Source organism: Anopheles funestus, unplaced genomic scaffold (assembly GCF_943734845.2).
Source record: "Anopheles funestus unplaced genomic scaffold, idAnoFuneDA-416_04 scaffold_9_ctg1, whole genome shotgun sequence".
Lineage (NCBI taxonomy): Eukaryota > Metazoa > Arthropoda > Insecta > Diptera > Culicidae > Anopheles > Anopheles funestus.
Genome location: NW_026045350.1, coordinates 403,437 through 424,552, shown reverse-complemented (window position 1 = coordinate 424,552; position 21,116 = coordinate 403,437). Strand labels below are relative to the sequence as shown.

The 21,116-nt window shown below is 47.9% G+C and overlaps 1 long non-coding RNA gene across 1 annotated transcript; it reads left to right on the top strand.

Annotated features, from left to right (window-relative positions):
* The first annotated feature begins 12,371 nt into the window (after positions 1-12,371).
* LOC125774461 (uncharacterized) lies at positions 12,372-20,624 on the top strand. Its single transcript, XR_007420920.1, has 3 exons — positions 12,372-12,725; positions 16,674-17,107; positions 19,894-20,624. It is a non-coding gene; the product is annotated as an uncharacterized LOC125774461 (long non-coding RNA).
* Positions 20,625-21,116: the final 492 nt, after the last annotated feature.

Below are 21,116 nucleotides of genomic sequence, written 5' to 3'. Positions count from 1 at the left end.
TGTCTTGGCTAAGGTGTCTTGGCTAAGGTGTCTTGGCTAATGTGTCTTGGCTAAGGTGTCTTGGCTAAGGTGTCTTGGCTAAGGTGTCTTGGCTAAGTGGTCTTGGCTAAGGTGTCTTGGCTAAGGTGTCTTGGCTAAGGTGTCTTGGCTAATGTGTCTTGGCTAAGGTGTCTTGGCTAAGGTGTCTTGACTAATGTGTCTTGGCTAAAGTGTCTTGGCTTAGGTGTCTTGGCTAATGTGTCTCGGCTAAGGTGTCTTGGCTAAAGTGTCTTGGCTAATGTGTCTTGGCTAAGGTGTCTTGGCTAATGTGTCTCGAGTAATGTGTCTTGGCTAAAGTGTCTTGGCTAATGTGTCTTGGCTAAGGTGTCTTGGCTAATGTGTCTCGGCTAAGGTGTCTTGGCTAAAGTGTCTTGGCTAATGTGTCTCGGCTAAGGTGTCTTGGCTAATGTGTCTTGGCTAAGGTGTCTTGGCTAAGGTGTCTTGGCTAAGGTGTCTTGGCTAAGGTGTCTTGGCTAATGTGTCTTGCCTAAGGTGTCTTGGCTAAGGTGTCTCGGCTAAGGTGTCTTGGCTAAGGTGTCTTGGCTAATGTGTCTTGGCTAAGGTGTCTTGGCTAAGGTGTCTTGGCTAATGTGTCTTGGCTAAGGTGTCTTGGCTAATGTGTCTTGGCTAAGGTGTCTTGGCTAATGTGTCTCGGCTAAGGTGTCTTGGCTAAGGTGTCTTGGCTAATGTGTCTTGGCTAAGGTGTCTTGGCTAAGGTGTCTTGGCTAATGTGTCTCGGCTAAGGTGTCTTGGCTAAGGTGTCTTGGCTAATGTGTCTCGGCTAAGGTGTCTTGGCTAAGGTGTCTTGGCTAATGTGTCTTGGCTAAGGTGTCTTGGCTAATGTGTCTTGGCTAAGGTGTCTTGGCTAATGTGTCTCGGCTAAGGTGTCTTGGCTAAGGTGTCTTGGCTAATGTGTCTTGGCTAAGGTGTCTTGGCTAATGTGTCTCGGCTAAGGTGTCTTGGCTAAGGTGTCTTGGCTAAGGTGTCTCGGCTAAGGTGTCTTGGCTAAAGTGTCTTGGCTAATGTGTCTCGGCTAAGGTGTCTTGGCTAATGTGTCTTGGCTAAGGTGTCTTGGCAAAGGTGTCTTGGCAAAGGTGTCTTGGCTAAGGTGTCTTGGCTAATGTGTCTCGGCTAAAGTGTCTTGGCTAATGTGTCTTGGCTAATGTGTCTCGGCTAAGGTGTCTTGGCTAAGGTGTCTTAGCTAATGTGTCTTGGCTAATGTGTCTCGGCTAATGTGTCTTGGCTAAGGTGTCTTGGCTTAGGAGTCTTGGCTAATGTGTCTTGGCTAATGTGTCTCGGCTAAAGTGTCTTGGCTAAGGTGTCCTGGCTAAAGTGTCTTGGCTAAGGTGTCTTGGCTAAGGTGTCTTGGCTAAGGTGTCTTGGCTAAGGTGTCTTGGCTAAGGTGTCTTGGCTAAGGTGTCTCGGCTAATGTGTCTTGGCTAATGTGTCTTGGCTAAAGTGTCTTGGCTAAGGTGTCTTGGCTAAGGTTTCTAGGCTAATGTGTCTTGGCTAAGGTGTCTTGGCTAATGTGTCTTGGCTAATGTATCTCGGCTTATGTGTCTTGGCTAATGTGTCTTGGCTAAAGTGTCTTGGCTAAGGTGTCTTGGCTAATGTGTCTTGGCTAAGGTGTCTTGGCTAATGTGTCTTGGCTAAGGTGTCTTCGCTAAGGTGTCTTGGCTAATGTGTCTCGAGTAATGTGTCTTGGCTAAAGTGTCTTGGCTAAGGTGTCTTGGCTAATGTGTCTCGAGTAATGTGTCTTGGCTAATGTGTCTTGGCTAAGGTGTCTTGGCTAATGTGTCTTGGCTAAGGTGTCTTAGCTAAGGTGTCTTGGCTAATGTGTTTTGGCTAAGGTGTCTTGGCTTATGTGTCTTGGCTAAGGTGTCTTGGCTAAGGTGTCTTGGCTATGGTGTCTTGGCTAATGTGTCTTGGCTAAGGTGTCTTGGCTAAGGTGTCTTGGCTAAGGTGTCTTGGCTAATGTGTCTTGGCTAAGGTGTCTTGGCTAAGGTGTCTTGGCTAAGGTGTCTTGGCTAATGTGTCTCGGCTAAGGTGTCTTGGCTAAGGTGTCTTGGCTAATGTGTCTTGGCTAAGGTGTCTTGGCTAAGGTGTCTTGACTAAGGTGTCTTGGCTAATGTGTTTCGGCTAAGGTGTCTTGGCTAATGTGTCTTGGCTAAGGTGTCTTGGCTAATGTGTCTTGGCTAATGTGTCTTGGCTAAGGTGTCTTGGCTAATGTGTCTTGGCTAAGGTGTCTTGGCTAATGTGTCTTGGCTAAGGTGTCTTGGCTAAGGTGTCTTGGCTAAGGTGTCTTGGCTAAGGTGTCTTGGCTAAGGTGTCTTGGCTAATGTGTCTCGGCTAAGGTGTCTTGGCTAATGTGTCTTGGCTAAGGTGTCTTGCCTAAGGTGTCTTGGCTAAGGTGTCTTGGCTAAGGTGTCTTGGCTAAGGTGTCTTGGCTAAGGTGTCTTGGCTAAGGTGTCTTGGCTAAGGTGTCTTGGCTAAGGTGTCTTGGCTAAGGTGTCTTGGCTAATGTGTCTCGGCTAAAGTGTCTTGGCTTATGTGTCTTGGCTAAGGTGTCTTGGCTAAGGTGTCTTGGCTAATGTGTCTTGGCTAAGGTGTCTTGGCTAAGGTGTCTTGGCTAATGTGTCTCGGCTAAAGTGTCTTGGCTAAGGTGTCTTGGCTAAGGTGTCTTGGCTAAGGTGTCTTGGCTAAGGTGTCTTGGCTAAGGTGTCTTGGCTAAGGTGTCTTGGCTAATGTGTCTTGGCTAATGTGTCTCGGCTAAGGTGTCTTGGCTAATGTGTCTTGGCTAAGGTGTCTTGGCTAAGGTGTCTTGGCTAAGGTGTCTTGGCAAATGTGTCTCGGCTAAGGTGTCTTGGCTATTGTGTCTTGGCTAAGGTGTCTTGGCTAAGGTGTCTTGGCTAAGGTGTCTTGGCTAAGGTGTCTTGGCTAATGTGTCTTGGCTAAGGTGTCTTGGCTAAAGTGTCTTGGCTAAGGTGTCTTGGCTAAGGTGTCTTGGCTAAGGTGTCTTGGCAAATGTGTCTCGGCTAAGGTGTCTTGGCTATTGTGTCTTGGCTAAGGTGTCTTGGCTAAGGTGTCTTGGCTAAGGTGTCTTGGCTAAGGTGTCTTGGCTAATGTGTCTTGGCTAAGGTGTCTTGGCTAAGGTGTCTTGGCTAAGGTGTCTTGGCTAAGGTGTCTTGGCTAAGGTGTCTTGGCTAATGTGTCTTGGCTAATGTGTCTCGGCTAAGGTGTCTTGGCTAAGGTGTCTTGGCTAAGGTGTCTTGGCTAAGGTGTCTTGGCTAATGTGTCTCGGCTAAAGTGTCTTGGCTAATGTGTCTTAGCTAAGGTGTCTTGGCTAAGGTGTCTCGGCTAATGTGTCTTGGCTAATGTGTCTTGGCTAATGTGTGTCGGCTAAAGTGTGTTGGCTAAGGTGTCTTGGCTAAGGTGTCTTGGCTAAGGTGTCTTGGCTAAGGTGTCTTGGCTAAGGTGTCTTGGCTAAGGTGTCTTGGCTAAGGTGTCTTGGCTAAGGTGTCTTGGCTAAGGTGTCTTGGCTAAGGTGTCTTGGCTAATGTGTCTCGGCTAAGGTGTCTTGGCTAAGGTGTCTTGGCTAAGGTGTCTTGGCTAAGGTGTCTTGGCTAATGTGTCTCGGCTAAAGTGTCTTGGCTAAGGTGTCTTGGCTAAGGTGTCTTGGCTAAGGTGTCTTGGCTAAGGTGTCTTGGCTAATGTGTCTTGGCTAATGTGTCGTGGCTAAGGTGTCTTGGCTAAGATGTCTTGGCTAATGTGTCTCGGCTAAAGTGTCTTGGCTAATGTGTCTTGGCTAATGTGTCTCGGCTAAGGTGTCTTGGCTAAGGTGTCTTGGCTAAGGTGTCTTGGCTAATGTGTCTCGGCTAAGGTGTCTCGGCTAAGGTGTCTTGGCTAAGGTGTCTTGGCTAATGTGTCTCGGCTAAGGTGTCTTGGCTAAGGTGTCTTGGCTAATGTGTCTCGGCTAAGGTGTCTTGGCTAAGGTATCTTGGCTAATGTGTCTCGGCTAAGGTGTCTTGGCTAAGGTGTCTTGGCTAAGGTGTCTTGGCTAATGTGTCTTGGCTAAGGTGTCTTGGCTAATGTGTCTTGGCTGAGGTGTCTTGGCTAATGTGTCTCGGCTAAGGTGTCTTGGCTAAGGTGTCTTGGCTAATGTGTCTCGGCTAAGGTGTCTTGGCTAAGGTGTCTTGGCTAATGTGTCTCGGCTAAGGTGTCTTGGCTAAAGTGTCTTGGCTAATGTGTCTCGGCTAAGGTGTCTTGGCTAATGTGTCTTGGCTAAGGTGTCTTGGCTAAGGTGTCTTGGCTAATGTGTCTTGGCTAAGGTGTCTTGGCTAAGGTGTCTTGGCTAAGGTGTCGTGGCTAATGTGTCTCGGCTAAGGTGTCTTGGCTAATGTGTCTTGGCTAATGTGTCTTGGCTAAGGTGTCTTGGCTAAGGTGTCTTGGCTAAGGTGTCCTGGCTAAGGTGTCTTGGCTAAGGTGTCTTGGCTAATGTGTCTTGGCTAAGGTGTCTTGGCTAATGTATCTCTGCTAAGGTGTCTTGGCTAAGGTGTCTTGGCTAATGTGTCTTGGCTAAGGTGTCTTGGCTAAGGTGTCTTGACTAATGTGTCTTGGCTAAAGTGTCTTGGCTAAGGTGTCTTGGCTAAGGTGTCTTGGCTAAGGTGTCTTGGCTAAGGTGTCTTGGCTAAAGTGTCTTGGCTAATGTGTCTTGGCTAAAGTGTCTTGGCTAAGGTGTCTTGGCTAAGGTGTCTTGGCTAAGGTGTCTTGGCTAATGTGTCTCGGCTAAGGTGTCTTGGCTAATGTGTCTTGGCTAAGGTGTCTTGGCTAAGGTGTCTTGGCTAAGGTGTCTTGGCTAAGGTGTCTTGGCTAAGGTGTCTTGGCTAAGGTGTCTTGGCTAATGTGTCTTGGCTAAGGTGTCTTGGCTAAGGTGTCTTGGCTAAGGTGTCTTGGCTAAGGTGTCTTGGCTAAGGTGTCTCGGCTAAGGTGTCTTGGCTAATGTGTCTTGGTTTAGGTGTCTTGGCTAAGGTGTCTTGGCTAAGGTGTCTTGGCTAAGGTGTCTTGGCTAAGTGGTCTTGGCTAAGGTGTCTTGGCTAAGGTGTCTTGGCTAATGTGTCTTGGCTAAGGTGTCTTGGCTAAGGTGTCTTGGCTAAGGTGTCTTGGCTAAGGTGTCTTGGCTAAGGTGTCTTGGCTAATGTGTCTCGGCTAATGTGTCTTGGCTAAGGTGTCTTGGCTAATGTGTCTTGGCTAATGTGTCTTGGCTAAGGTGTCTCGGCTAAGGTGTCTTGGCTTATGTGTCTCGGCTAAGGTGTCTTGGCTAATGTGTCTCGGCTAATGTGTCTTGGCTAAGGTGTCTTGGCTAAGGTGTCTTGGCTAAGGTGTCTTGGCTAAGGTGTCTTGGCTAATGTGTCTCGGCTAAGGTGTCTCGGCTAAAGTGTCTTGGCTAATGTGTCTCGGCTAAGGTGTCTTGGCTAATGTGTCTTGGCTAAGGTGTCTTGGCTAAGGTGTCTTGGCTAAGGTGTCTTGGCTAAGGTGTCTTGGCTAAGGTGTCTTGGCTAATGTGTCTTGGCTAAGGTGTCTTGGCTAATGTATCTCGGCTAAGGTGTCTTGGCTAAGGTGTCTTGGCTAATGTGTCTTGGCTAAGGTGTCTTGGCTAAGGTGTCTTGGCTAAAGTGTCTTGGCTAAGGTGTCTTGGCTAAGGTGTCTTGGCTAAGGTATCTTGGCTAAGGTGTCTTGGCTAAGGTGTCTTGGCTAATGTGTCTCGGCTAAGGTGTCTTGGCTAAAGTGTCTTGGCTAATGTGTCTCGGCTAAGGTGTCTTGGCTAATGTGTCTTGGCTAAGGTGTCTTGGCTAAGGTGTCTTGGCTAAGGTGTCTTGGCTAAGGTGTCTTGGCTAATGTGTCTTGCCTAAGGTGTCTTGGCTAAGGTGTCTCGGCTAAGGTGTCTTGGCTAAGGTGTCTTGGCTAATGTGTCTTGGCTAAGGTGTCTTGGCTAAGGTGTCTTGGCTAATGTGTCTTGGCTAAGGTGTCTTGGCTAATGTGTCTTGGCTAAGGTGTCTTGGCTAATGTGTCTCGGCTAAGGTGTCTTGGCTAAGGTGTCTTGGCTAATGTGTCTTGGCTAAGGTGTCTTGGCTAAGGTGTCTTGGCTAATGTGTCTCGGCTAAGGTGTCTTGGCTAAGGTGTCTTGGCTAATGTGTCTCGGCTAAGGTGTCTTGGCTAAGGTGTCTTGGCTAATGTGTCTTGGCTAAGGTGTCTTGGCTAATGTGTCTTGGCTAAGGTGTCTTGGCTAATGTGTCTCGGCTAAGGTGTCTTGGCTAAGGTGTCTTGGCTAATGTGTCTTGGCTAAGGTGTCTTGGCTAATGTGTCTCGGCTAAGGTGTCTTGGCTAAGGTGTCTTGGCTAAGGTGTCTCGGCTAAGGTGTCTTGGCTAAAGTGTCTTGGCTAATGTGTCTCGGCTAAGGTGTCTTGGCTAATGTGTCTTGGCTAAGGTGTCTTGGCAAAGGTGTCTTGGCAAAGGTGTCTTGGCTAAGGTGTCTTGGCTAATGTGTCTCGGCTAAAGTGTCTTGGCTAATGTGTCTTGGCTAATGTGTCTCGGCTAAGGTGTCTTGGCTAAGGTGTCTTAGCTAATGTGTCTTGGCTAATGTGTCTCGGCTAATGTGTCTTGGCTAAGGTAACTTGGCTTAGGAGTCTTGGCTAATGTGTCTTGGCTAATGTGTCTCGGCTAAAGTGTCTTGGCTAAGGTGTCCTGGCTAAAGTGTCTTGGCTAAGGTGTCTTGGCTAAGGTGTCTTGGCTAAGGTGTCTTGGCTAAGGTGTCTTGGCTAAGGTGTCTTGGCTAAGGTGTCTCGGCTAATGTGTCTTGGCTAATGTGTCTTGGCTAAAGTGTCTTGGCTAAGGTGTCTTGGCTAAGGTTTCTAGGCTAATGTGTCTTGGCTAAGGTGTCTTGGCTAATGTGTCTTGGCTAATGTATCTCGGCTTATGTGTCTTGGCTAATGTGTCTTGGCTAAAGTGTCTTGGCTAAGGTGTCTTGGCTAATGTGTCTTGGCTAAGGTGTCTTGGCTAATGTGTCTTGGCTAAGGTGTCTTCGCTAAGGTGTCTTGGCTAATGTGTCTCGAGTAATGTGTCTTGGCTAAAGTGTCTTGGCTAAGGTGTCTTGGCTAATGTGTCTCGAGTAATGTGTCTTGGCTAATGTGTCTTGGCTAAGGTGTCTTGGCTAATGTGTCTTGGCTAAGGTGTCTTAGCTAAGGTGTCTTGGCTAATGTGTTTTGGCTAAGGTGTCTTGGCTTATGTGTCTTGGCTAAGGTGTCTTGGCTAAGGTGTCTTGGCTATGGTGTCTTGGCTAATGTGTCTTGGCTAAGGTGTCTTGGCTAAGGTGTCTTGGCTAAGGTGTCTTGGCTAATGTGTCTTGGCTAAGGTGTCTTGGCTAAGGTGTCTTGGCTAAGGTGTCTTGGCTAATGTGTCTCGGCTAAGGTGTCTTGGCTAAGGTGTCTTGGCTAATGTGTCTTGGCTAAGGTGTCTTGGCTAAGGTGTCTTGACTAAGGTGTCTTGGCTAATGTGTTTCGGCTAAGGTGTCTTGGCTAATGTGTCTTGGCTAAGGTGTCTTGGCTAATGTGTCTTGGCTAATGTGTCTTGGCTAAGGTGTCTTGGCTAAGGTGTCTTGGCTAAGGTGTCTTGGCTAATGTGTCTTGGCTAAGGTGTCTTGGCTAAGGTGTCTTGGCTAAGGTGTCTTGGCTAAGGTGTCTTGGCTAAGGTGTCTTGGCTAATGTGTCTCGGCTAAGGTGTCTTGGCTAATGTGTCTTGGCTAAGGTGTCTTGGCTAAGGTGTCTTGGCTAAGGTGTCTTGGCTAAGGTGTCTTGGCTAAGGTGTCTTGGCTAAGGTGTCTTGGCTAAGGTGTCTTGGCTAAGGTGTCTTGGCTAAGGTGTCTTGGCTAATGTGTCTCGGCTAAAGTGTCTTGGCTTATGTGTCTTGGCTAAGGTGTCTTGGCTAAGGTGTCTTGGCTAATGTGTCTTGGCTAAGGTGTCTTGGCTAAGGTGTCTTGGCTAATGTGTCTCGGCTAAAGTGTCTTGGCTAAGGTGTCTTGGCTAAGGTGTCTTGGCTAAGGTGTCTTGGCTAAGGTGTCTTGGCTAAGGTGTCTTGGCTAAGGTGTCTTGGCTAATGTGTCTTGGCTAATGTGTCTCGGCTAAGGTGTCTTGGCTAATGTGTCTTGGCTAAGGTGTCTTGGCTAATGTGTCTTGGCTAATGTGTCTTGGCTAAGGTGTCTTGGCTAAAGTGTCTTGGCTAAGGTGTCTTGGCTAAGGTGTCTTGGCTAAGGTGTCTTGGCAAATGTGTCTCGGCTAAGGTGTCTTGGCTATTGTGTCTTGGCTAAGGTGTCTTGGCTAAGGTGTCTTGGCTAAGGTGTCTTGGCTAAGGTGTCTTGGCTAAGGTGTCTTGGCTAAGGTGTCTTGGCTAAGGTGTCTTGGCTAAGGTGTCTTGGCTAATGTGTCTTGGCTAAGGTGTCTTGGCTAAGGTGTCTTGGCTAAGGTGTCTTGGCTAAGGTGTCTTGGCTAAGGTGTCTTGGCTAATGTGTCTTGGCTAATGTGTCTCGGCTAAGGTGTCTTGGCTAAGGTGTCTTGGCTAAGGTGTCTTGGCTAAGGTGTCTTGGCTAATGTGTCTCGGCTAAAGTGTCTTGGCTAATGTGTCTTAGCTAAGGTGTCTTGGCTAAGGTGTCTCGGCTAATGTGTCTTGGCTAATGTGTCTTGGCTAATGTGTGTCGGCTAAAGTGTGTTGGCTAAGGTGTCTTGGCTAAGGTGTCTTGGCTAAGGTGTCTTGGCTAAGGTGTCTTGGCTAAGGTGTCTTGGCTAAGGTGTCTTGGCTAAGGTGTCTTGGCTAAGGTGTCTTGGCTAAGGTGTCTTGGCTAATGTGTCTCGGCTAAGGTGTCTTGGCTAAGGTGTCTTGGCTAAGGTGTCTTGGCTAAGGTGTCTTGGCTAAGGTGTCTTGGCTAATGTGTCTCGGCTAAAGTGTCTTGGCTAAGGTGTCTTGGCTAAGGTGTCTCGGCTAAAGTGTCTTGGCTAAGGTGTCTTGGCTAAGGTGTCTTGGCTAAGGTGTCTTGGCTAAGGTGTCTTGGCTAAGGTGTCTTGGCTAAGGTGTCTTGGCTAATGTGTCTTGGCTAAGGTGTCTTGGCTAAGGTGTCTTGGCTTATGTGTCTCGGCTAAAGTGTCTTGGCTAATGTGTCTTGGCTAAGGTGTCTTGGCTAAGGTGTCTTGGCTTATGTGTCTTGGCTAATGTGTCTTGGCTAAGGTGTCTTGGCTAATGTGTCTTGGCTAATGTGTCTTGGCTAAGGTGTCTTGGCTAATGTGTCTTGGCTAATGTGTCTTGGCTAAGGTGTCTTGGCTAATGTGTCTCGGCTAAAGTGTCTTGGCTAAGGTGTCTTGGCTAAGGTGTCTTGGCTAATGTGTCTTGGCTAAGGTGTCTTGGCTAAGGTGTCTTGGCTAATGTGTCTTGGCTAAGGTGTCTTGGTTAATGTGTCTTGGCTAAGGTGTCTTGGCTAAGGTGTCTTGGCTAAGGTGTCTTGGCTAATGTGTCTTGGCTAATGTGTCTTGGCTAATGTGTCTTGGCTAAGGTGTCTTGGCTAAGGTGTCTTGGCTAATGTGTCTTGGCTAATGTGTCTTGGCTAAGGTGTCTTGGCTAATGTGTCTTGGCTAAGGTGTCTTGGCTAAGGTGTCTTGGCTAAGGTGTCTTCGCTAATGTGTCTTGGCTAAGGTGTCTTGGCTAAGGTGTCTTGGCTAATGTGTCTTGGCTAAGGTGTCTTGGTTAATGTGTCTTGGCTAAGGTGTCTTGGCTAAGGTGTCTTGGCTAAGGTGTCTTGGCTAAGGTGTCTTGGCTAATGTGTCTTGGCTAATGTGTCTTGGCTAAGGTGTCTTGGCTAAGGTGTCTTGGCTAATGTGTCTTGGCTAAGGTGTCTTGGCTAAGGTGTCTTGGCAAAGGTGTCTTGGCTAAGGTGTCTTGGCTAATGTGTCTTGGCTATGGTGTCTTGGCTAAGGTGTCTTGGCTAAGGTGTCTTGGCTAAGGTGTCTTGGCTAAGGTGTCTTGGCTAATGTGTCTTGGCTAAGGTGTCTTGGCTAAGGTGTCTTGGCAAAAGTGTCTTGGCTTATGTGTCTTGGCTAAGGTGTCTTGGCTAAGGTGTCTTGGCTAATGTGTCTTGGCTAAGGTGTCTTGGCTAAGGTGTCTTGGCTAATGTGTCTCGGCTAAAGTGTCTTGGCTAAGGTGTCTTGGCTAAGGTGTCTTGGCTAAGGTGTCTTGGCTAAGGTGTCTTGGCTAAGGTGTCTTGGCTAATGTGTCTTGGCTAATGTGTCTCGGCTAAGGTGTCTTGGCTAATGTGTCTTGGCTAAGGTGTCTTGGCTAATGTGTCTTGGCTAATGTGTCTTGGCTAAGGTGTCTTGGCTAAGGTGTCTTGGCTAAGGTGTCTTGGCTAAGGTGTCTTGGCTAAGGTGTCTTGGCTAAGGTGTCTTGGCTAATGTGTCTCGGCTAAGGTGTCTTGGCTATTGTGTCTTGGCTAAGGTGTCTTGGCTAAGGTGTCTTGGCTAAGGTGTCTTGGCTAAGGTGTCTTGGCTAAGGTGTCTTGGCTAATGTGTCTTGGCTAAGGTGTCTTGGCTAAGGTGTCTTGGCTAAGGTGTCTTGGCTAAGGTGTCTTGGCTAATGTGTCTTGGCTAAGGTGTCTTGGCTAAGGTGTCTTGGCTAAGGTGTCTTGGCTAATGTGTCTCGGCTAAGGTGTCTTGGCTAAGGTGTCTTGGCTAATGTGTCTCGGCTAAAGTGTCTTGGCTAATGTGTCTTGGCTAAGGTGTCTTGGCTAAGGTGTCTTGGCTAAGGTGTCTTGGCTAATGTGTCTTGGCTAATGTGTCTTGGCTAATGTGTCTTGGCTAAGGTGTCTTGGCTAACGTGTCTTGACTAAAGTGTCTTGGCTAATGTGTCTTGGCTAATGTGTCTCGGTTAATGTGTCTTGGCTAAGGTGTCTTGGCTAAGGTGTCTTGGCTAATGTGTCTCGGCTAAAGTGTCTTGGCTAAGGTGTCTTGGCTAAGGTGTCTTGGCTAAGGTGTCTTGGCTAATGTGTCTTGGCTAAGGTGTCTTGGCTAATGTGTCTCGGCTAAAGTGTCTTGGCTAATGTGTCTTGGCTAAGGTGTCTTGGCTAAGGTGTCTTGGCTAATGTGTCTTGGCTAAGGTGTCTTGGCTAATGTGTCTCGGCTAAGGTGTCTTGGCTAATGTGTCTTGGCTAAGGTGTCTTGGCTAAGGTGTCTTGGCTAAGGTGTCTTGGCTAAGGTGTCTTGGCTAATGTGTCTTGGCTAATGTGTCTCGGTTAATGTGTCTTGGCTAAGGTGTCTTGGCTAAGGTGTCTTGGCTAAGGTGTCTTGGCTAATGTGTCTCGGCTAAAGTGTCTTGGCTAAGGTGTCTTGGCTAAGGTGTCTTGGCTAAGGTGTCTTGGCAAAGGTGTCTTGGCTAAGGTGTCTTGGCTAATGTGTCTTGGCTATGGTGTCTTGGCTAAGGTGTCTTGGCTAAGGTGTCTTGGCTAAGGTGTCTTGGCTAATGTGTCTTGGCTAAGGTGTCTTGGCTAAGGTGTCTTGGCAAAAGTGTCTTGGCTTATGTGTCTTGGCTAAGGTGTCTTGGCTAATGTGTCTCGGCTAAAGTGTCTTGGCTAAGGTGTCTTGGCTAATGTGTCTTGGCTAAGGTGTCTTGGCTTATGTGTCTTGGCTAAGGTGTCTTGGCTAAGGTGTCTTGGCTAATGTGTCTTGGCTAAGGTGTCTTGGCTAAGGTGTCTTGGCTAATGTGTCTCGGTTAATGTGTCTTGGCTAAGGTGTCTTGGCTAAGGTGTCTTGGCTAAGGTGTCTTGGCTAATGTGTCTCGGCTAAAGTGTCTTGGCTAAGGTGTCTTGGCTAAGGTGTCTTGGCTAAGGTGTCTTGGCTAAGGTGTCTTGGCTAATGTGTCTTGGCTAAGGTGTCTTGGCTAAGGTGTCTTGGCTAAGGTGTCTTGGCTAATGTGTCTCGGCTAAGGTGTCTTGGCTAAGGTGTCTTGGCTAATGTGTCTCGTCTAAAGTGTCTTGGCTAATGTGTCTTGGCTAATGTGTCTTGGCTAAGGTGTCTTGGCTAAGGTGTCTTGGCTAATGTGTCTTGGCTAATGTGTCTTGGCTAATGTGTCTTGGCTAAGGTGTCTTGGCTAACGTGTCTTGACTAAAGTGTCTTGGCTAATGTGTCTTGGCTAATGTGTCTCGGTTAATGTGTCTTGGCTAAGGTGTCTTGACTAAGGTGTCTTGGCTAATATGTCTTGGCTAATGTGTCTTGGCTAAAGTCTCTTGGCTTAGGTGTCTTGGCTAATGTGTCTCGGCTAAGGTGTCTTGGCTAAGGTGTCTTGGCTAAGGTGTCTTGGCTAAGGTGTCTTGGCTAATGTGTCTTGGCTAATGTGTCTCGGCTAAAGTGTCTTGGCTAAGGTGTCTTGGCTAAGGTGTCTTGGCTAATGTGTCTTGGCTAAGGTGTCTTGGCTAAGGTGTCTTGGCTAAGGTGTCTTGGCTAATGTGTCTTGGCTAAGGTGTCTTGGCTAAGGTGTCTTGGCTAAGGTGTCTCGGCTAAGGTGTCTTGGCTAATGTGTCTTGGCTAAGGTGTCTTGGCTAAGGTGTCTCGGCTAATGTGTCTTGGCTAATGTGTCTTGGCTAAGGTGTCTTGGCTAATGTGTCTTGGCTAAGGTGTCTTGGCTAAGGTGTCTTGGCTAATGTGTCTTGGCTAAGGTGTCTTGGCTAAGGTGTCTTGGCTAAGGTGTCTTGGCTAATGTGTCTTGGCTAAGGTGTCTTGGCTAAGGTGTCTTGGCTAAGGTGTCTTGGCTAAGGTGTCTTGGCTAATGTGTCTCGGCTAAGGTGTCTTGGCTAAGGTGTCTTGGCTAATGTGTCTTGGCTAATGTGTCTTGGCTAAGGTGTCTTGACTAAGGTGTCTTGGCTAATGTGTCTTGGCTAAGGTGTCTTGGCTAAGGTGTCTTGGCTAAGGTGTCTTGGCTAATGTGTCTCGGCTAAGGTGTCTTGGCTAAGGTGTCTTGGCTAATGTGTCTTGGCTAATGTGTCTTGGCTAAGGTGTCTTGACTAAGGTGTCTTGGCTAAGGTGTCTTGGCTAATGTGTCTCGGCTAATGTGTCTTGGCTAATGTGTCTTGGCTAAGGTGTCTTGGCTAATGTGTCTTGGCTAAGGTGTCTTGGCTAAGGTGTCTTGGCTAATGTGTCTTGGCTAAGGTGTCTTGGCTAAGGTGTCTTGGCTAAGGTGTCTTGGCTAAGGTGTCTTGGCTAAGGTGTCTTGGCTAATGTGTCTCGGCTAAGGTGTCTTGGCTAAGGTGTCTTGGCTAATGTGTCTTGGCTAATGTGTCTTGGCTAAGGTGTCTTGACTAAGGTGTCTTGGCTAAGGTGTCTTGGCTAATGTGTCTTGGCTAAGGTGTCTTGGCTAAGGTGTCTTGGCTAAGGTGTCTTGGCTAATGTGTCTTGGCTAAGGTGTCTTGGCTAAGGTGTCTTGGCTAAGGTGTCTTGGCTAAGGTGTCTTGGCTAATATGTCTTGGCTAATGTGTCTCGGCTAAGGTGTCTTGGCTAAAGTGTCTTGGCTAATGTGTCTCGGCTAAGGTGTCTTGGCTAATGTGTCTTGGCTAAGGTGTCTTGGCAAAGGTGTCTTGGCTAAGGTGTCTTGGCTAATGTGTCTTGGCTAAAGTGTCTTGGCTAAGGTGTCTTGGCTAATGTGTCTCGGCTAAGGTGTCTTGGCTAAGGTGTCTTAGCTAATGTGTCTTGGCTAATGTGTCTTGGCTAATGTGTCTCGGTTAATGTGTCTTGGCTAAGGTGTCTTGACTAAGGTGTCTTGGCTAATATGTCTTGGCTAATGTGTCTTGGCTAAAGTCTCTTGGCTTAGGTGTCTTGGCTAATGTGTCTCGGCTAAGGTGTCTTGGCTAAGGTGTCTTGGCTAAGGTGTCTTGGCTAAGGTGTCTTGGCTAATGTGTCTTGGCTAATGTGTCTCGGCTAAAGTGTCTTGGCTAAGGTGTCTTGGCTAAGGTGTCTTGGCTAAGGTGTCTTGGCTAAGGTGTCTTGGCTAATGTGTCTCGGTTAATGTGTCTTGGCTAAGGTGTCTTGGCTAAGGTGTCTTGGCTAATGTGTCTCGGCTAAAGTGTCTTGGCTAAGGTGTCTTGGCTAAGGTGTCTTGGCTAATGTGTCTTGGCTAAGGTGTCTTGGCTAAGGTGTCTTGGCTAAGGTGTCTTGGCTAAGGTGTCTTGGCTAAGGTGTCTTGGCTAAGGTGTCTTGGCTAAGGTGTCTTGGCTAAGGTGTCTTGGCTAAGGTGTCTTGGCTAAGGTGTCTTGGCTAATGTGTCTCGGTTAATGTGTCTTGGCTAAGGTGTCTTGGCTAAGGTGTCTTGGCTAATGTGTCTCGGCTAAAGTGTCTTGGCTAAGGTATCTTGGCTAAGGTGTCTTGGCTAATGTGTCTTGGCTAAGGTGTCTTGGCTAAGGTGTCTTGGCTAAGGTGTCTTGGCTAAGGTGTCTTGGCTAAGGTGTCTTGGCTAAGGTGTCTTGGCTAAGGTGTCTTGGCTAATGTGTCTTGGCTAAGGTGTCTTGGCTAAGGTGTCTTGGCTAAGGTGTCTTGGCTAATGTGTCTTGGCTAAGGTGTCTTGGCTAAGGTGTCTTGGCTAAGGTGTCTTGGCTAATGTGTCTTGGCTAAGGTGTCTTGGCTAAGGTGTCTTGGCTAAGGTGTCTCGGCTAAGGTGTCTTGGCTAATGTGTCTTGGCTAAGGTGTCTTGGCTAAGGTGTCTCGGCTAATGTGTCTTGGCTAATGTGTCTTGGCTAAGGTGTCTTGGCTAATGTGTCTTGGCTAAGGTGTCTTGGCTAAGGTGTCTTGGCTAATGTGTCTTGGCTAAGGTGTCTTGGCTAAGGTGTCTTGGCTAAGGTGTCTTGGCTGATGTGTCTCGGCTAAGGTGTCTTGGCTAATGTGTCTCGGCTAAGGTGTCTTGGCTAAGGTGTCTTGGCTAATGTGTCTTGGCTAATGTGTCTTGGCTAAGGTGTCTTGACTAAGGTGTCTTGGCTAAGGTGTCTTGGCTAATGTGTCTTGGCTAAGGTGTCTTGGCTAATGTGTCTTGGCTAATGTGTCTTGGCTAAGGTGTCTTGGCTAAGGTGTCTTGGCTAAGGTGTCTTGGCTAAGGTGTCTTGGCTAAGGTGTCTTGGCTAAGGTGTCTTGGCTAAGGTGTCTTGGCTAATGTGTCTTGGCTAAGGTGTCTTGGCTAAGGTGTCTTGGCTAAGGTGTCTTGGCTAATATGTCTTGGCTAATGTGTCTCGGCTAAGGTGTCTTGGCTAAAGTGTCTTGGCTAATGTGTCTCGGCTAAGGTGTCTTGGCTAATGTGTCTTGGCTAAGGTGTCTTGGCAAAGGTGTCTTGGCTAAGGTGTCTTGGCTAATGTGTCTTGGCTAAAGTGTCTTGGCTAAGGTGTCTTGGCTAATGTGTCTCGGCTAAGGTGTCTTGGCTAAGGTGTCTTAGCTAATGTGTCTTGGCTAATGTGTCTCGGCTAATGTGTCTTGGCTAAGGTGTCTTGGCTAAGGTGTCTTGGCTAAGGTGTCTTGGCTAATGTGTCTCGGCTAAGGTGTCTTGGCTAAGGTGTCTTGGCTAATGTGTCTTCGCTAAAGTGTCTTGGCTAAGGTGTCTTGGCTAAGGTGTCTTGGCTAATGTGTCTTGGCTAAGGTGTCTTGGCTAAGGTGTCTTGGCTAAGGTGTCTTGGCTAAGGTGTCTTGGCTAATGTGTCTTGGCTAAGGTGTCTTGGCTAAGGTGTCTTGGCTAATGTGTCTTGGCTAAGGTGTCTTGGCTAAGGTGTCTTGGCTAAGGTGTCTTGGCTAATGTGTCTTGGCTAAGGTGTCTTGGCTAAGGGGTCTTGGCTAAGGTGTCTTGGCTAATGTGTCTTGGCTAAGGTGTCTTGGCTAAGGTGTCTTGGCTAAGGTGTCTCGGCTAATGTGTCTTGGCTAATGTGTTTCGTCTAAGGTGTCTTGGCTAATGTGTCTTGGCTAAGGTGTCTTGGCTAATGTGTCTTGGCTAATGTGTCTTGGCTAAGGTGTCTTGGCTAAGGTGTCTTGGCTAAGGTGTCTTGGCTAAGGTGTCTTGGCTAAGGTGTCTTGGCTAATGTGTCTCGGCTAAGGTGTCTCGGCTAATGTGTCTTGGCTAAGGTGTCTTGGCTAAGGTGTCTTGGCTAAGGTGTCTTGGCTAAGGTGTCTTGGCTAAGGTGTCTTGGCTAAGGTGTCTTGGCTAAGGTGTCTTGGCTAAGGTGTCTTGGCTAAGGTGTCTTGGCTAATGTGTCTCGGCTAAAGTGTCTTGGCTAAGGTGTCTTGGCTAAGGTGTCTTGGCTAAGGTGTCTTGGCTAAGGTGTCTTGGCTAATGTGTCTTGGCTAAGGTGTCTTGGCTAAGGTGTCTCGGCTAATGTGTCTTGGCTAATGTGTCTTGGCTAAGGTGTCTTGGCTAATGTGTCTCGGCTAAGGTGTCTTGGCTAAGGTGTCTTGGCTAATGTGTCTTGGCTAAGGTGTCTTGGCTAATGTGTCTCGGCTAAGGTGTCTTGGCTAAGGTGTCTTGGCTAATGTGTCTTGGCTAATGTGTCTTGGCTAAGGTGTCTTGACTAAGGTGTCTTGGCTAAGGTGTCTTGGCTATTGTGTCTTGGCTAAGGTGTCTTGGCTAATGTGTCTTGGCTAATGTGTCTTGGCTAAGGTGTCTTGGCTAAGGTGTCTTGGCTAAGGTGTCTTGGCTAAGGTGTCTTGGCTAAGGTGTCTTGGCTAAGGTGTCTTGGCTAAGGTGTCTTGGCTAATGTGTCTTGGCTAAGGTGTCTTGGCTAAGGTGTCTTGGCTAAGGTGTCTTGGCTAAGGTGTCTTGGCTAATATGTCTTGGCTAATGTGTCTCGGCTAAGGTGTCTTGGCTAAAGTGTCTTGGCTAATGTGTCTCGGCTAAGGTGTCTTGGCTAATGTGTCTTGGCTAAGGTGTCTTGGCAAAGGTGTCTTGGCTAAGGTGTCTTGGCTAATGTGTCTTGGCTAAAGTGTCTTGGCTAATGTGTCTCGGCTAAGGTGTCTTGGCTAAGGTGTCTTAGCTAATGTGTCTTGGCTAATGTGTCTCGGCTAATGTGTCTTGGCTAAGGTGTCTTGGCTAAGGTGTCTTGGCTAAGGTGTCTTGGCTAATGTGTCTCGGCTAAGGTGTCTTGGCTAAGGTGTCTTGGCTAAGGTGTCTTGGCTAATGTGTCTTCGCTAAAGTGTCTTGGCTAAGGTGTCTTGGCTAAGGTGTCTTGGCTAATGTGTCTTGGCTAAGGTGTCTTGGCTAAGGTGTCTTGGCTAAGGTGTCTTGGCTAAGGTGTCTTGGCTAAGGTGTCTTGGCTAAGGTGTCTTGGCTAATGTGTCTTGGCTAAGGTGTCTTGGCTAAGGTGTCTTGGCTAAGGTGTCTTGGCTAATGTGTCTTGGCTAAGGTGTCTTGGCTAAGGTGTCTTGGCTAAGGTGTCTTGGCTAATGTGTCTTGGCTAAGGTGTCTTGGCTAAGGTGTCTTGGCTAAGGTGTCTCGGCTAATGTGTCTTGGCTAATGTGTTTCGTCTAAGGTGTCTTGGCTAATGTGTCTTGGCTAAGGTGTCTTGGCTAATGTGTCTTGGCTAATGTGTCTTGGCTAAGGTGTCTTGGCTAAGGTGTCTTGGCTAAGGTGTCTTGGCTAAGGTGTCTTGGCTAATGTGTCTCGGCTAAGGTGTCTCGGCTAATGTGTCTTGGCTAAGGTGTCTTGGCTAAGGTGTCTTGGCTAAGGTGTCTTGGCTAAGGTGTCTTGGCTAAGGTGTCTTGGCTAAGGTGTCTTGGCTAAGGTGTCTTGGCTAAGGTGTCTTGGCTAAGGTGTCTTGGCTAAGGTGTCTTGGCTAATGTGTCTCGGCTAAAGTGTCTTGGCTAAGGTGTCTTGGCTAAGGTGTCTTGGCTAAGGTGTCTTGGCTAAGGTGTCTTGGCTAAGGTGTCTTGGCTAATGTGTCTTGGCTAATGTGTCTCGGCTAAGGTGTCTTGGCTAATGTGTCTTGGCTAAGGTGTCTTGGCTAATGTGTCTTGGCCAATGTGTCTTGGCTAAGGTGTCTTGGCTAAGGTGTCTTGGCTAAGGTGTCTTGGCTAAGGTGTCTTGGCTAATGTGTCTTGGCTAAGGTGTCTTGGCTAAAGTGTCTTGGCTAAGGTGTCTTGGCTAAGGTGTCTTCGCTAAGGTGTCTTGGCTAAGGTGTCTTGGCTAAGGTGTCTTGGCTAAGGTGTCTTGGCTAAGGTGTCTTGGCTAATGTGTCTTGGCTAAGGTGTCTTGGCTAAAGTGTCTTGGCTAAGGTGTCTTGGCTAAGGTGTCTTCGCTAAGGTGTCTTGGCTAAGGTGTCTTGGCTAAGGTGTCTTGGCTAATGTGTCTCGGCTAAGGTGTCTTGGCTAAGGTGTCTTGGCTAAGGTGTCTTGGCTAAGGTGTCTTGGCTAATGTGTCTCGGCTAAAGTGTCTTGGCTAATGTGTCTTGGCTAAGGTGTCTTGGCTAAGGTGTCTTGGCTAATGTGTCTTGGCTAATGTGTCTTGGCTAAGGTGTCTTGGCTAATGTGTGTCGGCCAAAGTGTCTTGGCTAAGGTGTCTTGGCTAAGGTGTCTTGGCTAAGGTGTCTTGGCTAAGGTGTCTTGGCTAAGGTGTCTTGGCTAAGGTGTCTTGGCTAAGGTGTCTTGGCTAAGGTGTCTTGGCTAAGGTGTCTTGGCTAAGGTGTCTTGGCTAAGGTGTGTTGGCTAATGTGTCTCGGCTAAGGTGTCTTGGCTAAGGTGTCTTGGCTAAGGTGTCTTGGCTAAGGTGTCTTGGCTAATGTGTCTCGGCTAAAGTGTCTTGGCTAAGGTGTCTTGGCTAAGGTGTCTTGGCTAAGGTGTCTTGGCTAAGGTGTCTTGGCTAAGGTGTCTTGGCTAATGTGTCTTGGCTAATGTGTCTCGGCTAAGGTGTCTTGGCTAATGTGTCTTGGCTAAGGTGTCTTGGCTAATGTGTCTTGGCCAATGTGTCTTGGCTAAGGTGTCTTGGCTAAGGTGTCTTGGCTAAGGTGTCTTGGCTAAGGTGTCTTGGCTAATGTGTCTTGGCTAAGGTGTCTTGGCTAAAGTGTCTTGGCTAAGGTGTCTTGGCTAAGGTGTCTTCGCTAAGGTGTCTTGGCTAAGGTGTCTTGGCTAAGGTGTCTTGGCTAAGGTGTCTTGGCTAAGGTGTCTTGACTAAGGTGTCTTGGCTAATGTGTCTTGGCTAAGGTGTCTTGGCTAAAGTGTCTTGGCTAAGGTGTCTTGGCTAAGGTGTCTTCGCTAAGGTGTCTTGGCTAAGGTGTCTTGGCTAAGGTGTCTTGGCTAATGTGTCTCGGCTAAGGTGTCTTGGCTAAGGTGTCTTGGCTAAGGTGTCTTGGCTAAGGTGTCTTGGCTAATGTGTCTCGGCTAAAGTGTCTTGGCTAATGTGTCTTGGCTAAGGTGTCTTGGCTAAGGTGTCTTGGCTTATGTGTCTTGGCTAATGTGTCTTGGCTAAGGTGTCTTGGCTAATGTGTGTCGGCTAAAGTGTCTTGGCTAAGGTGTCTTGGCTAAGGTGTCTTGGCTAAGGTGTCTTGGCTAAGGTGTCTTGGCTAAGGTGTCTTGGCTAAGGTGTCTTGGCTAAGGTGTCTTGGCTAAGGTGTCTTGGCTAAGGTGTGTTGGCTAATGTGTCTCGGCTAAGGTGTCTTGGCTAAGGTGTCTTGGCTAAGGTGTCTTGGCTAAGGTGTCTTGGCTAAGGTGTCTTGGCTAATGTGTCTCGGCTAAAGTGTCTTGGCTAATGTGTCTTGGCTAAGGTGTCTTGGCTAAGGTGTCTTGGCTAATGTGTCTTGGCTAATGTGTCTTGGCTAAGGTGTCTTGGCTAAGATGTCTTGGCTAATGTGTCTCGGCTAAAGTGTCTTGGCTAAGGTGTCTTGGCTAAGGTGTCTTGGCTAATGTGTCTCGGCTAAGGTGTCTTGGCTAAGGTGTCTTGGCTAAGGTGTCTTGGCTAATGTGTCTCGGCTAAGGTGTCTCGGCTAAGGTGTCTTGGCTAAGGTGTCTTGGCTAATGTGTCTTGGCTAAGGTGTCTTGGCTAAGGTGTCTTGGCTAATGTGTCTTGGCTAAGGTGTCTTGGCTAATGTGTCTTGGCTAAGGTGTCTTGGCTAATGTGTCTCGGCTAAGGTGTCTTGGCTAAGGTGTCTTGGCTAATGTGTCTTGGCTAAGGTGTCTTGGCTAATGTGTCTCGGCTAAGGTGTCTTGGCTAATGTGTCTTGGCTAATGTGTCTCGGCTAAGGTGTCTTGGCTAAAGTGTCTTGGCTAATGTGTCTCGGCTAAGGTGTCTTGGCTAATGTGTCTCGGCTAAAGTGTCTTGGCTAATGTGTCTTGGCTAAGGTGTCTTGGCTAAAGTGTCTTGGCTAATGTGTCTCGGCTAAGGTGTCTTGGCTAATGTGTCTCGGCTAATGTGTCTTGGCTAAGGTGTCTTGGCTAATGTGTCTTGGCTAATGTGTCTCGGCTAATGTGTCTTGGCTAAGGTGTCTTGGCTTAGGTGTCTTGGCTAATGTGTCTTGGCTAATGTGTCTCGGCTAAAGTGTCTTGGCTAAGGTGTCTTGGCTAAGGTGTCTTGGCTAAGGTGTCTTGGCTAAGGTGTCTTGGCTAAGGTGTCTTGGCTAAGGTGTCTCGGCTAATGTGTCTTTTCTAATGTGTCTTGGCTAAAGTGTCTTGGCTAAGGTGTCTTGGCTAAGGTTTCTTGGCTAATGTGTCTTGGCTAAGGTGTCTTGGCTAAGGTGTTTTGGCTAATGTGTCTCGGCTTATGTGTCTTGGCTAATGTGTCTTGGCTAAAGTGTCTTGGCTAAGGTGTCTTGGCTAAGGTGTCTTGGCTAAGGTGTCTTGGCTAATGTGTCTTGGCTAAGGTGTCTTCGCTAAGGTGTCTTGGCTAATGTGTCTCGAGTAATGTGTCTTGGCTAAAGTGTCTTGGCTAAGGTGTCTTGGCTAATGTGTCTCGAGAAATGTGTCTTGGCTAATGTGTCTTGGCTAAGGTGTCTTGGCTAATGTGTCTTGGCTAAGGTGTCTTAGCTAAGGTGTCTTGGCTAATGTGTT